The following is a 15,194-nucleotide window of genomic DNA, read 5'->3' as shown; positions in this document are numbered from 1 at the left end:
AATCGTTGTCCAAATAAAGTACGATGGAATGTAATCCATTCAATCAACACTTGAAAATCGAAATGAGATACCATTCTTCTGTTAAACTTTGTATCCAAATTGATTTAAAGGGGGCAAGCCTCTATGGTAAATTGGTATCTTCAATGGAATAATTTTAGTCTTTTAGGAGGCTACTAAGTATTTGCATTAAAGCCCGGAGATTTACTATGTCTTTATGTTTACCAAATCTTTAAGTCCTCCAGTCTTCAAGTTTGCTGCTCTTCAAGTTCAAACATTTAAATCCTCCAAGTCTCCAAGTTGAAGTCTTCAAGTCCATCGGTCTTCAAGTTGAAGTCTTCAAGTTCGCCACTCTTCAAGTTGAAATATTTAAGCATGCCAAGTCTCCAAGTTGAAGTCTTCAAGTTCGTCGATCTTCAAGTTGAAGCCTTCAAGTCTATCGGTTTCCAAGTTGAATTATTTAAGTCCTCCAAATCTTCAAGTTGAAGTCTTTAAGCCTTCTAATTTTTCAAGTTGAAGTTTGAAAGTCCACCACTCTTCAAGTTAAAGTCTGCGAAGTTCGCCAAATCTTCAAAGCTCACCAAGTGTTCGAGTTAAAACATTCTAATTTTTCAATTTTAAGATGGACATTTAAGTCCCTTTGCACCTTAAGTTGGCCTCTTAGTGTGTTTGTTCTTAAAGAGAACTATAATTTTCCAATCTTAAGGTGGACATATGAGTCCCTTTGCACCTTAAGTTTGCCTCTTCGTGTGTTTGTCCTTAAAAGGAAACTATATTTTCCAATCTTAAAGTGGACATGTAAGTCTCTTGAGAGTAATCTCTTCGATAGTCGGGGCACATTGAGAGTAATATCTCCAATAGTCGGGCCATATTGAGAGTAATCTCTCCGATAGTCGGGTCATTTTAAGAGTAATATCTTCAATAATCGAGCTTCATTGAGAGTAATCTCTCCGATAGTCGAGCCACATTAAGAGTAATTTCTCCAATAGTCGAGCCACATTGAGAGTAATCTCTCTGATAATTGGGCCATGAGAGTAATCTCTCCAATATTCGGGTCGTGATGAGTACCCTAAGACTGCCTTCTTCATGCGTGGATCATTTTATTAAACAAGAACATATTCTTCTCGTTTGATCTACAAAAAAGAAAAAAAACAAAAGAAAAAAAGAGAAAATGAACAAGACGCAGAAAATGAAAAAAAAACATTACCCGTAAAAGAAATAGACGTGAAAAGATACTAGGAAATAGAAAGTTGATCTAGTCACCTTTCTCTCGGCACACGTTAAGTGCTTTAACCTGCGCCTCGTCGGAAAATGGGAGGAAGAGGACGACTAAGGAAAAACACTAGCAAATTCATGGATATCAGCATTAAGGAACAAGGAAAGCAATCAGGAAAAGCTAAAGAGAAAGTGAACGAAGAAGATGACCCAAATATAGAAAGTGATAGTGAAATGAACTGGCCAGATCTGAGCACCGCTCAGCTGAAATTGGAAACACCGGAGAAGACAGTGACCAGAGTGACACCAATGATAAACTCTGGCGCAAAAAACACAGATGCAGGGAAGATCGGAGCTGAAGAGGCAAGTTCGAACAAAAATCCAAGCAATGGAATAGTAAATTCAAAGGTAACCATGGAACAAAGTAACAAAGCACAAGGAAATGAGAAGGGTATGCAGGAGAAGCAAACGCAGGGAGCTGGGGGAAGATCATGGGCTAGATTGTTTAATGAGAATAAACTAGCTGCTAAAGGAATGAATCTCTCATATATTCCACCAGTGGTACAAGACGGTGAGGTAGTGGTACAATTGTTGGAAGATGACATAGAGGAAGAGCAACAGAAATGGAGTAGAGCATTAATTTTATATGTTGTGGTAAACACCCCAACAATTGGAGCAGTTGAGCGATGTATAGCTCAACAATGGGGGAAAATCAGGAAGCCAAAGGTATTGTTCCATAGCGATGGCTATTTCATTGTATTGATGCATAGTATTGAAGAAAGGGATGATGTTATGATGAATGGACCATACACAATGAATAATAGACCAATTATCATTAGGCAATATAAGGAGGGGCTTGATTTTGAGGATGAAATCCTCAGAACTATCCCACTATGGGTGAAATTTACTAAATTGCCACTTAGTTACTGGAGTAATAAGGCTCTAAGCAAGATTGGGAGTGGGCTAGGTAAACCTCTATATGCTGATGCATGTACAACTATGACTGATAGAGTTGTATATGCAAGAGTCCTAATTGAGATGGATATTACTAGGCCTTTACCAGGATCAATAAAACTATGTGACCCTACTGGGAAGAGGATTGATCAGATTGCGCAATATGATTGGAAGCCACAATACTGCCAAGAATGTTGTCAACTTGGCCACTCATGTAAGGAGCAACAGAAACTAATGAAGAGGGACATCAGAGGATAAATAATCAGAAGCCCAAGCAGGAATGGAAAATTGTAAGGAAGCTTGATCCAAAGGTGGATAGGATAGATAGACAAAGAAGGTTCAAAGAGCAGCTTGAAATAGAAGAAGAATTAGCACCAAAACAGCAAGATGATGGTAATCAATGGCAGATTGCTAGTGGAAGGTCTGCATCAAAAAAACAAATGGGAGCCAAAGGGGGAGAGGAAGTCAACATAGGCAATGCATTTAAAATACTTGTTGACACTGCCCAGAAAATGATGTTATTCTCTGAAGAACAAGAGATGAGAAGCAGGAGGAGCAAAAAAGGTAGTGAAGATAATCCCAAAACAACAAATATAGTATGACGAACATTATAACATGGAATGTAAGGGTCATGAATAAGGTGTATAAGCAAAAACTACTAAAAAGTTCTGAAAGGAGAATAATGTAGCAATGATAGGAGTTCTGGAAAATAGAGTTAAAGAAAGTAAAGTTGATAAAATAATGAGGAAAATATTTGGAGACTGGAAGTGGACAACAAATTATGAAGTAGCACCAGGTGGGAGAATCTGGATTGTCTGAGATCAGGCAAGAGTGGAGTTTGAAGTCAAACAAGTGCATGATCAATACATAGCAGGGCAGATAACTATAAGGCAATGTAACAGTAACTTTTTGTTTGTTGCAGTATATGGTAAACATAACATCCAAGATAGGAAGAGTATGTGGAATGAGCTCAAGGGGATAATGAATGGAGTAAAGTGGACAAGTGTTCTAACGGGGGATTTCAATAGTATAATGTCCATTGAAGATAGAGTACAAGGTAACCCAGTACAAGATGTGGAAGTGAGAGACTTTAAAATTTTTGTAGAGGAGGCTGGATTGTCTGAAATGAGAACAATAGGGAGATACTACACATGGACAAATAACACAGTGCACAGTAGAATTGATAGAATCTTAGTCAATGTAGAATGGATACAAAAGTGGCCTCAAATGGAGAGGATCATCAAACCTGAATTTTCTGTTCACTGCCCATTGATGAAAACTATGGCTGAAGATATTGTACAGGTAAAGAGACCTTTCAAGTTTTCTGCCTAGCAAACCACCAGAAGTTTGAGGAAATAGTGAAGCACTGCTGGAGGAAGGAACATAGGGGCAACAAGATGCAAAAGTTTGGTACAAGCTTAAAGCAATGAAAGGTGAACTGAAGAAGTTAAACAATCAGGAATACATGAGTGTGGGGGATAAAATAAAAGAAGCAAAAAACAAACTGACACAGCTACAACAAAGAATGCAATCTCCAAAGAATGGTAGTGCAGTCATTGATGAAGAAAAGATGACTAAAATGGAGTTGGCTAAATGGATGGAAGTAGAGGAAAGCATACTGAAACAAAAGGCTAGAGTCAAGTGGCTAAAAGATGGGGATTCCAACACATCATATTTTCATGCTTGTGTGAAAACAAACAGGCAAGGAATCATATTGGAAGACTTACAAATAATGAAGGGCACATACTGCATAACACAAAGGAGGTTGAAGAGGAAATCCTATAGTTTTATAAAACATTACTAGGTACAGCAGCATCTGCTTTACCAGTAGTGAATCCAGATATAATAAGGAATGGGAATATGCTGAGCAGGGAACAACAATTGCAGATAATAAAGCCAGTCACAAAGAAAGAAGTACTGATAGCTTTGAAGGGTATAGATGATAGCAAGGCACCAGGGTGTAATGGATATAATGACTATTTTTTCAAGAAGACATAGATCATAACATGAGAGGATATCACATCAGCAGTACTGGAATTCTTTGAAAGCATAGATTTGTGCAAAGCCATAAACTGCACTACTATTACTTTGATCCCTAAAGTGAAGAACCCAACAAATATCAAGGAGTTTAGGCCTATTTCCTGCTGTACAGTGCTATATAAAATAATTTCCAAGATCTTAACAGCAAGATTACAGGAAGTCATGCCAGAATTAATAGACAAATGACAAACTGCTTTTGTCCCTGGGAGAATGATAGTTGATAACATCATCATGAACCATGAGCTGGTTAAAGGCTATGGAAGGAAAAACATATCACCAAGGTGTATGCTGAAAATCGATATGCAGAAAGCTTATGATTCTGTGGAGTGGATATATATAGAGCAAATGATGAAATTACTGGGATTCCCTGAAAAGTTTGTAAGGTGGATAATGAAATGCATCAGTACTGTGCACTATACAATAATCATCAATGAGCAACCAGCAAAACCTTTTGAAGCAAGGAGAGGGCTTAGGCAGGGTGACCCATTATCTCCTGTACTGTTTGTGATGGCAATGGAATACTTGAGCAGACTATTGAAAAACTTAAAGGGGAACAAAGAATTCAAGTACCACCCTAACTGTGCTAAAGTCAATCTAGTACACTTAGGTTTTGCGGATGATTTGTTACTTTTTTGCAGGGGAGATATACAATCAGTCAAGGAAATGCATCAACAATTCAAAACCTTTTCTGAGGCATCAGGACTAACTGCAAACCAAAACAAGAGATGCATATACTTTGGAGGAGTCGATCTTGTGAACCAAGGGAAGATTATGGATATACTGGGATACAACAAGGGAGAGTTACCTTTCAGATACTTAGGGGTACCTTTAAGCACAAAGAAGCTATCAATTATCCAATGTGAACCTTTGATTGACAGGATGCTGAACAAAATACAATGCTGGACAACAAAATTCATGTCATATGTAGGGAGAGTTGTGCTTATAAAGAGTGTCTTGACTGTAATTCAAAATTTCTGGGCTCAGATCTTTATATTGCCAAAGAAGATTGTGCAGTTCATTGAAACAATATGTAGAAGATTTCTATGGTCAGGGAACACAGAGCCTACTAGGAAGGCATTGATAGTTTGGGAGAAACTGTGCTGTCCAAGAGTTACAGGTGGTTTGAACTTCACTAATGTGGAACTATGGAACAAAGTTTCCATTTGCAAATTATTATGGAACATATGCAAATAGAAAGAAAAGTTATGGATACAATGGGTAAATGATTACTACATAAAAGGGAATACAATATGGAGTACAAAACCAAAGAATGCATCTTGGGTCATTTAACAGATATTCAAGGCAAAGAAGTATTTTGAAAATGCTGGCTACACTGAACAAGAGGTGCAAAGGATAGATAGCTTCTCAATCAAACAAATGTATAAAGCCATGTAGGGGGAGTTTCAGAAGGTAAGTTGGAGGAAAGTAATATGCAATAACTATAGGCAGTCAAAATGGATATTCATATTGAGACTTGCAATTTTGGAAAGACTAGAAACAAAGAAAAGATTAGCAAGATGGGGAGTAAATATAGAGACCACATGTGCACTATGCCAACAAGGGATTGAAACAGTCCAGCATCTATTCTTTAAAAATGACAGGAACAATATGGCAACAGCTGCTACATTGGCAAGGAATACATAGAAAGAAGTTGAAATGGCAAAAAGAGCTGACATGGATACAAAGAGTAGCAAAAGGAAGAAGTGGAGGAGCAGCTCTATGCAGAATGACTCTAGCTGCTGCAGTTTACTATATATGGCAGGAAAGAAACAATGTCATTTTCAAACAGGAAAAGAAAACAACAACAAGCATAGTTAGGAAGATCATTCAGGAAATCCACTTAAGAGCCACCATGTTTCCTAGGTTACAAAGGACTATGACCAAAGCAAACTGGTACCCGGATACAATGGAAATAGTAGATAGGAAAGTAGGAAAGTAGAAGTGTAGAAAGACCCAAACTGGGGCTGCATGTCCAATGAGGTGTTTGTTCGTTTGATTCTTGTACATACTTTACTTGGTAAATAAAGTCAATTAATTAGCAAAAAAGAAATAGATGTGAAAAGGCTTGAGACGATACGTCATAGTGTTTATAATTAATGAGCAAGGTGCCATATATAAAAGCAGATGTTGGCTGTCCAAAACAGTTTATAATGATGTGGGAATTGCGACAATTAGTCTTCAAAAGGGATTTGGACTCATTAAGGATAGAGGCGGCATAAGCTTTTCCTTTTTCGAGTATATGATCAAGTGATTAGAATAGATTCTTTTGATCCACTTACGTGTCAGATTAACAGTGTTATCCGTGGGTCATTTTGGAGTCATTTAGCTAAAGATAGAAACTTGAAGGTTTTTGAGGAGTTTGACAGGAAGTGGACTTTTTGATATCGGGGTCGGAATCCAATTCTGGAAATTAGAGTAGGTCCGTAATGTCGAATGTGACTTGTGTGTAAAATTTGAGATCAATCAGACGTGATTTGTTAGGTTTCGACATCGAATGTAGACGTCTAAAGTTCTAAAGTTCATTAAGCTTGAATTGGGGTGCAATTCATGATTTCGATGTTGTTTGATGTGATTTGAGGCCTTGAGCAGGTCCGTGTTATGTTATGGGACTAGTTTGTGTGATTGGACAGGGCCCCGGGGGCCTCAAGTGTGTTTCGGGGTGGTTTCGGATTATTTCAGGCTGTTTTGCAATAGCTGATGCTTGTGTCTAGTGTTGTTCTTCGCGTTCGCGAGGATCCTCTCGCGTTCGCTAAAAAGGATTTGGCTTCAGGGACTCTGTTCTTCGCATTCACGAATAGATCCTCGCGTTCGCGAAGAAGGAAATCTCTGTTGCATAGGTCTGACTTCGGAGGCTCATATCTTGCAATCTATAAGGAATTTGGAGATGATTCAATATGAAAGTTGTAGCCCTTTGTGTCTAGTTTTCAAAAAAGTACACAATTTAGCATTTGGATTTGTGTACAAAAAGTTATGGCTGATACACTATAGGCTGTCCGGGAAGATGAAGAAGAAATTTGTGCTGTACAGGGCTGACTTTGGCAGCTTATATCTCACAATCTATAAGGAATTGGGAGATGATAAAAACATGAAAGTTGTATATCTTGGTGTATAATTTTAAAAACATTAAATCATTTATTATTTGGAGTTTTATACAAAAAGTTATGGCCATTATACTAGAGGGAATTGGAAAATAATATTTGGGAATTTTCTTCTTCGCGAACGCGATGGGGGTCTCGCGAACGCGAAGAAGAATCATCTGGGTAGTGTATAAGTGTAAAGTAATGGGTTTGGCTCATTTCATCTCATTTCCTCCATGGGAAATGACCTAGGAGCGATTTTCGAGCTCCATTTTCATCATCCATAGGTAAGTGATTCCCACCAATTGCAAGTTAATTACTTGGATTATATCTAGATTTTAAAATGAAAAATTATGTAAATTAGTAGAAATTTTGTGATTTTGAAGAAAACCTAGGAAATTTATATTCTTGGATTTTGACCAGGATTTTTGACATGAAATTGAGAGCCAATTATTTATTTGAGTTCGTGAGGTTGTGGATAAACTTTATCTTCGAAATTTTTTGGAATTCGGGCACGTGGGCCTGAGGGTGATTTTGTCAACTTTTCGAGCAGAGATGGGATTTTATATAAATTGAATTGTTATGAGTATTAGGGTGTATTTTCATTGGTTTTGTTATACCCCGTAAGTTTAACAATATTGACATCGTTATATATATATATATATATATATATATATATATATTTGATATTGTATTTTGAGTGAACCTTTTTTTTTGTAAAGAAATAAATAAATAAATATATAGTTTGAAATATATGATTTTGTATAGTTATGAATATTACTACTTTCGAATATGCTTTAAATTATACACATAATATGAGAAAGTTTATGAGATTTTCTTTATTATAAAGCTCCTATAGCAAAGGTTAACACCTTATTTATTTTAAAAAAATACCATTTAAAAAAATTATATTCTATCGATACCTTTTAAGGTTTGTAGCAAAATATTTAATTTTGGTTACCTCCTAACCCTAAGCCATTAAATACGCTAATCAGTTACACTATTTTCTTACGCTAATCAGTTACACTATTTTCTTTTTCTCTCTACTTTGATACATCTCATTCTCTTCTCCCATCTCATTAAAATTTTCGAAATCCTCCTCCTCCCACCGAATTTGTTTCTGCATTAAAATGGCTTTTCCAATTTTATACAGCGAGAGATGCTCCTTATGAGAAGTCAAGGACCAGTTTCAATCGAGATGTACAAATGTCAAGAAGCCATAGTCACGAACATACTCGAACAGCTGCTGAGAATAGACCTCCCTTGCTTACCTGACGAAACAAGAGTGCCAGATGCAATGCTACCGAAGATTGTTTTTGTGACTAGAAAGATGTGAATATAGTTTTTATTGCCAAACAAATCAGAGTGAAATTTCCACGAAGGCGGCGCGTTTTCACTACCGTCTTCCGTTGAACGACAGATTCTCCGGAAATTAGGGTTTATTTTTGAACAAAGACGATGGAGTTTGGGGCTGAGCAACTTGATTTTCTGTTAATATATTTCAATGTATTTTCATGTATTTATTGTATTCATTGTCTTGTTTTTCATTGTAATTCAATGTATCTCGTTGTATTTCATGTATTTCATTTTATTCACTGTCTTTTTTTCTCATTGTATTTTAATGTATCCCCATGTATTCTATGTATTTCATTGTATTCACTATCTCTCTATATGCCATGAATGTATTTATACATTTTTTAATTAATATAATTTATGTATCCAGATGTATTATATAATTTCTCTAAATATTGTTATGTTTTTGGGGTATTTTTCGGTTGAGAATCTTTTTTATAACTGAAAATACAAAATTTGTGTGTTATAATTGAGTTTGTTGAGTTATATTAGGAGTTTATTATGTTAATTGATTCACTTTCCGTTTTAAAAATAGTGTAATCCTCTATTTCACACCGTGAATACAGTCGAATATAATAATTTGTCCAGCTGTAATCCTATGTTTCACTCCATGAATACAGTCGAATACACTAGAATACAACAACTGATTAGCTGGACTTCCCTGATTCACGCCTATTTTTGCTACTGTATTCATGAATACAATAGCTTAAATACATCAAATACATCTTATAACCACATAAAATGTATCTATAATCCGTAATATAACAAATGATATCTATAGATGACTAATTACTACTAAACGATAGTGCTTTATGAAAATTTCTTTTATTTTTTCCACAAGAAAAGAAGGTTATCTTTTTACCATTTTATGAATTAAGCGTACGGAAATTTGTACTCTTTTTATGAGATTAGAAAAATTATAAGTTGAGAAAATATATGTATTTTTACATAGATATTTTAATGAAATAATAGTGTATGTATTTATTTTATATGGTACCATAAACTATTAAGATTTTAATATTTTAATAGTAGTATTTTATGTAAGTCAAGAAAATTCTTAATTTTACTGGTAACTGATTAATTACCGGGTAACGAGACATTACCTAATTAACTAATAAGTTTGGATAATGATTAAAAATCTCTCTCCACGTGGCAATAAATAGAGAAACACTTGAATGACTTTCCTTTAGATAAGCCAACTAGTTGGCACATGGACAAATCTTAAGCCATTTTTTTATACGTAAGGAATGATTTTGGCCATTAAAAACATGAAGCCTAAAACCATTCTCTTTAGATTTCAACTCCAAAAACTCAAATTTCAATCTTTTTATACCCAAATTCACATGTCACTTTAGGGGGAAAAAGAAAGGGCAAATGAACATAAATTCCATGTGCTTATGGGGTGTTTGTAGCATGCACTGCTAGATTTTACGTGAGATTTGGGACTGAGGAGCTGTAATGAGGATTGAGTTTCAAATTCGAAGAATTCTTATTAAGTGTGAAGAGCTGATAATTAATTAAAGAGAATGAGAAATATGGCGAATGGGATATTACCGTTGTTTGCACGATGTCACTACTGTGTTAGTATTCGTAGCACTATTTGAAGGACACTTCAAACACATTATATTTGAGCTTAAACGAGATGATTCTTGTCCTGCTCATGTATGTTAAGGCCATTTCTTCTTTCTTTTGGCATGGTTCAAATTATACCGAAAAAACGAGCAAACACATAGTTTTCATAAGTTACTCTATTTATAGAAATATTAAGGGTGTCTATATTCTAGATTCCCCATGAAAATTATTATTATCTTCTGTTCATGGTTCTTAGAATAATACGAAGTTAAAAAAGTTTATCCGAAAAGAATATTGAGAATATTACATATTTTTTCATGCATTTCCCATTTATACATATGCATTGACCCATGACCAGATGGCGTTATATATGCGTATATATGTAAATATATGTATATGGAATATGGGAAAAGGTTACGACGTTATATACGCACCACCACCTGATCAGCTGGTATATGATGATGATGTTGCCCACAGTGGTTGAAATATGACTCAGACGGCGTTATATACGCGTATATATGTGTATATGGGATATGAAAAAATGTTACGACGTTATATACGCACCACACCTGATCAGCTGGTATACGATGATGATGTTGCCCACAATGGCTGAAATATGACTCAGACAACGTTATATACATGTATATATATATACATGTATATATATATATATATATATGAGATATGAGAAAAGGTTATGGTGTTATATACACACCACCACCTGATCAGCTGGTATATGATGATGATATTACCCACAGTGGCTGAAATGATATGATGGGGTGCCCTCAGAGGTTTGATGATGTTATGTACGTACAGACCTATGCATTACATGACATTTATACGCATATGCATGACATTATAAATATTTCATGATTTCCAGAGCTATTCAGACTTACAGGTATAGGTAATCAGTTTGACGAGCCCTCATAATAGATGAGATTGGCATTCAACGAAGGATCGGTAAGACTCCACCTTATTCGGAGTGCAGCCAAGTCTATGAGTCATCGTGTCAGAGTTTTACTATAGACTTATGGGTAGGCCGGTACCCTGTCCCATTTTATGTCAAATAATCTTAGAGGCTTTGAAGACAAAGGTTCATTTTGTACAATATGTCAGAGGCCTTGCCGGCCCATATGTATTCATATTTTTAAGAATGATAATTTATTGATACAGTGTTGCCCACTTACAGTTATACATTATGAGTTGTGGCCATGTAGGCCCATGATAGTTACGAATGGAATGAGTTCAGCTAACTCGACCTACGTATGTTCAAGTTTTGGTCGAATGATCATGAGTTACAGAGTGGTTCACTCAGGATAGTACGACACCGGGTGCTAGCCATGCCACTCAGGTTCGAGGCGTGACAGGTTTGCCCATTATTTGGCTAGTTTTGGAGAGTTGGGGCATCAGTTTGAGTCGTCGGAAGGGGCTTGGAAGTCGGTTAGTGGACTTCGGAGCGAGGTAAATCTCCTTTCTAACCTTATAAGAGGGAATTGTTCCCATATGTGAAATAATTGGTTATGTGCTCCTATTTGTGGGGGCTACGTGCGCACGAGATGACGAGAGTCCGTGCGTAGCTACTATTATGTTTAAGTCCGGGTAGTCTAGGATCCAAAAGCATGCTATACCTGAAATATTTGTAATCTTATTGACAACTAAAATTTCCTAAATCATATCAAATTAGTAAAAGAATTTCTAAAAAGTGTTAAACCTCATTTTCTTAAATCGTTAAAAGAGAATTGACTTTTCCTTGAATAAATATTTCTTGATGAATTCTTAATTGATTGTTTGAATGTGTGTATCTATGAGTACCTGCGTCGCACGTATGATTCGCGAGCGGGGTAATAGATGCATCTATGGTTCACATCATTCGACCTCAACATGATTTGCGCATGCTTGAGATTTACAAATCGATATTGCCTCCCTGGTCTGAGATAAATAGATAAATAATGGATTATGAATTTGGAGACTTCTAAATATAAAAAGAAATATTTACTTGTTTCTTGACTTACTTGAGTTTACTGCCGTTTTTAATAAATCCATGATTATTCGCATTATTAATATATTATTATTGGATCACTAGTAAGTGTCGAAGTCGACCTCTCATCTCTACTTCTTCGAGGTTAGATATGATACTTAATGGGTACATGTTGTTTTTGTGCTCATACTACACTTGCTGTGCATTTTTGTTGCACATGCACATGTATGTCTAGTGGCCTAGTTGGGCGCAGCGACATGGTTAATACAGATGCTTAGGTGAGCTGCACCTCTCGAGACGACCCGCAGCCAGCAGAGTCTCATTCAGAGTATTGTACTGTATTTTCTTTTCTGTCCAATTTGTATTCCGGACAGTTGTTGTATTACATTATTTCCTAGAAACTGCTCATGCACTTGTGACATCGGATTATGGGGTATTCTATTTTAACTTCTAAACAATCTTTTATTTATTTTATAAAGATTGTCTTTTACTAGCCAAATTGAAGGAAAATCGTAGTTTTCACAATTATTTAAATGAGAATTTAATTAAGTATTTATGGTTGGCTTGCCTGACAGCGATGTCCGGCGTTATCACGGCCCTTAGTTGATTTTGAGTCGTGACATATTATCTACACATATTATGCTATTCTGTTATCATAAAAGCGTTCTATTAGGATAAAATGAAAAGTCTAAAACTACATACTTTACAATTACTTTACAAATATCAGAGATACTATTTAAGAAAAAGGTGGCATAAAATAAAATCAAGGAGTACCACTCTTATACTGTCTAATATACTAAAAGACTCAGAGGATCAAAAAATGTGCTTTTTATTTTATTTTGGACAGTAATTTATTATTTCGATCTCATTATTGCTTATTCTAGCAAAATCACTCGTTAGAGCCATCATCAACCATTAGTTGTTAAGGCTTATTCTCAAAATCCTTATATTTATAGCTGTGGCAATAGGGGCGTGATTTGGTAATATGTCAATTTGACCACTATTGGTAGATAAAATAATTTTTTTTACTTCTGAAATATATCAAACAATCCAATTACGGATCAGTAAGATTTAAGATCATTTGTTAAATTGCTCTTCATTTATAAGTTTATAGCCTTTATGGTAGCTTCAGCGGTATTACCTACCAAATAAAAGGTATGTTTAAGAAGATTATTCAATTCTCCGGAAAAAATCAGTTGAAATTCTCGAATTGCCTTGTATGTGCTAGACCATCATATTTTCCTAGAGAACCGGTACATACTTTTGCTAGGAAAAAAAATTGTGATAAAACATATCTTCTAGGTATGTATTGGATGTAGTAGTAAATCAATAGGAGAGTCTGTATTTAGCATTTGCGTAAGAGATTTTTATGGTAGTACACTACTAGTATAGTCCCAACACGTGTTTAATTGTCCATTTTAAATTGGACGGGTTATCAGGAGCTTCTCTAAAGGATTCTTTAACTTTGGAAGTAAACTTTTTCTGAAATGTGTCACCTCCAACGTTTTCCTTTTCTGATAGAGGCAGGAGATTGATCGGGTTAGTAGGCTCATTCCTACTTATAGATTTTCCCTGTAATTGGGAGTTAATAATGTCATGTAACCAACAACAACAACAGCTTAGTGAGTTCTTACGAAGTGGAGTTGGGAAAGGATAGAGTGTACGCAAATCTTATCCCGACTCCGGAGAGTAGAGATGTTGTTTCCGACGGACCCTCGCTCTGAAGAAGACAAAAAGATATATCAGTACCATCAATAGAATCATTTATATAATAGTAACATCATAAGAACCAGAAAATAGATGAAAAACAATAACATAAATTAGTGAATAAAGCCCGATACTATGAAAAACAGAAGAATAGAGTGGACACAACAATAATCGCTAGTAGCTTAGGATAAAACCTTATAAGACCAACCTTCCACTAGGAACAAAGAAGCAGGAAAAAAAGAAGGAGAAGCAGCAGCAGCAATTTAAGGTTATAAAGCGAGGACTGGATACCTTTTAATTACTTTATTAGCAAAAACGAGATGACTATATTGATTTTCAAAAAAATTTGTGCAATAAGAAACAACTGCCTTGGATGAGAAGCATAAAAGCTAAGATGAAAGGCTCGTTGGCCATAAAAAAGAATTTCATATTTTTCCTGAACTTTTTTTTTTTTTATATTTTTTTTCTAGAATTAGTGTTTGGTCACGAAAATTCTAAATCCAACTTGAAGTTGAATTTTGAAATTTTTCAGAATTCGAAAAATTCTAAAAAGCTATTTTTCACAATTTTCACTCCAAACCACTCACAAAAATTCAAAAATAACTCCATTTGTATTCACATTCAAACACAACTCCAATTTCCAAATATCATTTTCAACTTGAATTTGTTTTTTTACTTTTTTTCCGGAATTTCACAATTCTTATGTCCAAACGCCCACGAAGTCATCTAGAAGCATACAGGGTCGGGCTAGAGTATTAAGTACAGATTTGGACAAACCTAGTGGCGCCTATATATTGCGTAGATTCTATATTTTTATTAGCAAGTTCATTAAATATGTATAAATATTTAAGTACAAATTCAATAACTAAAACGAGCTATAAATTAGGTGACAAATTTATAATCCATAAATTTTAAATCATGACTCTACTTACATGTTTCTTGGATCAAATTCAATCTATCATCACAACTCAACAACACACCAGCAAAAGGAATATGAAAACTATCTAATTAGAAAAAGGCCTTGCCCACAAGATTACTAGTAGTTAATAACAAGTCAACCACAAAAGTGTTTCTTACTTTGGACCATGCAACTAATAACGGTCCTTTACTTTTCAAGAGAATATTTTCTCATTACTTAGCAAGTTGATTAATATAATTAATCAGATTATGCTTTTTGGTAAGCACTAAGCATTATGTTAGTTATAATGTACCTAAAGGAAGTAGGGAATTAATACGAATCTCATCCATGCTATTGGCCATATCCAAAGTCAAGATAAGAATCACCATCCAAAAATTTAACG

Source organism: Nicotiana sylvestris, chromosome 3 (genome assembly GCF_000393655.2).
Source record: "Nicotiana sylvestris chromosome 3, ASM39365v2, whole genome shotgun sequence".
NCBI classification, from domain to species: domain Eukaryota; kingdom Viridiplantae; phylum Streptophyta; class Magnoliopsida; order Solanales; family Solanaceae; genus Nicotiana; species Nicotiana sylvestris.
The sequence above is the reverse complement of the archived record's forward strand: the minus strand, read 5'-3'. Positions refer to the sequence as shown.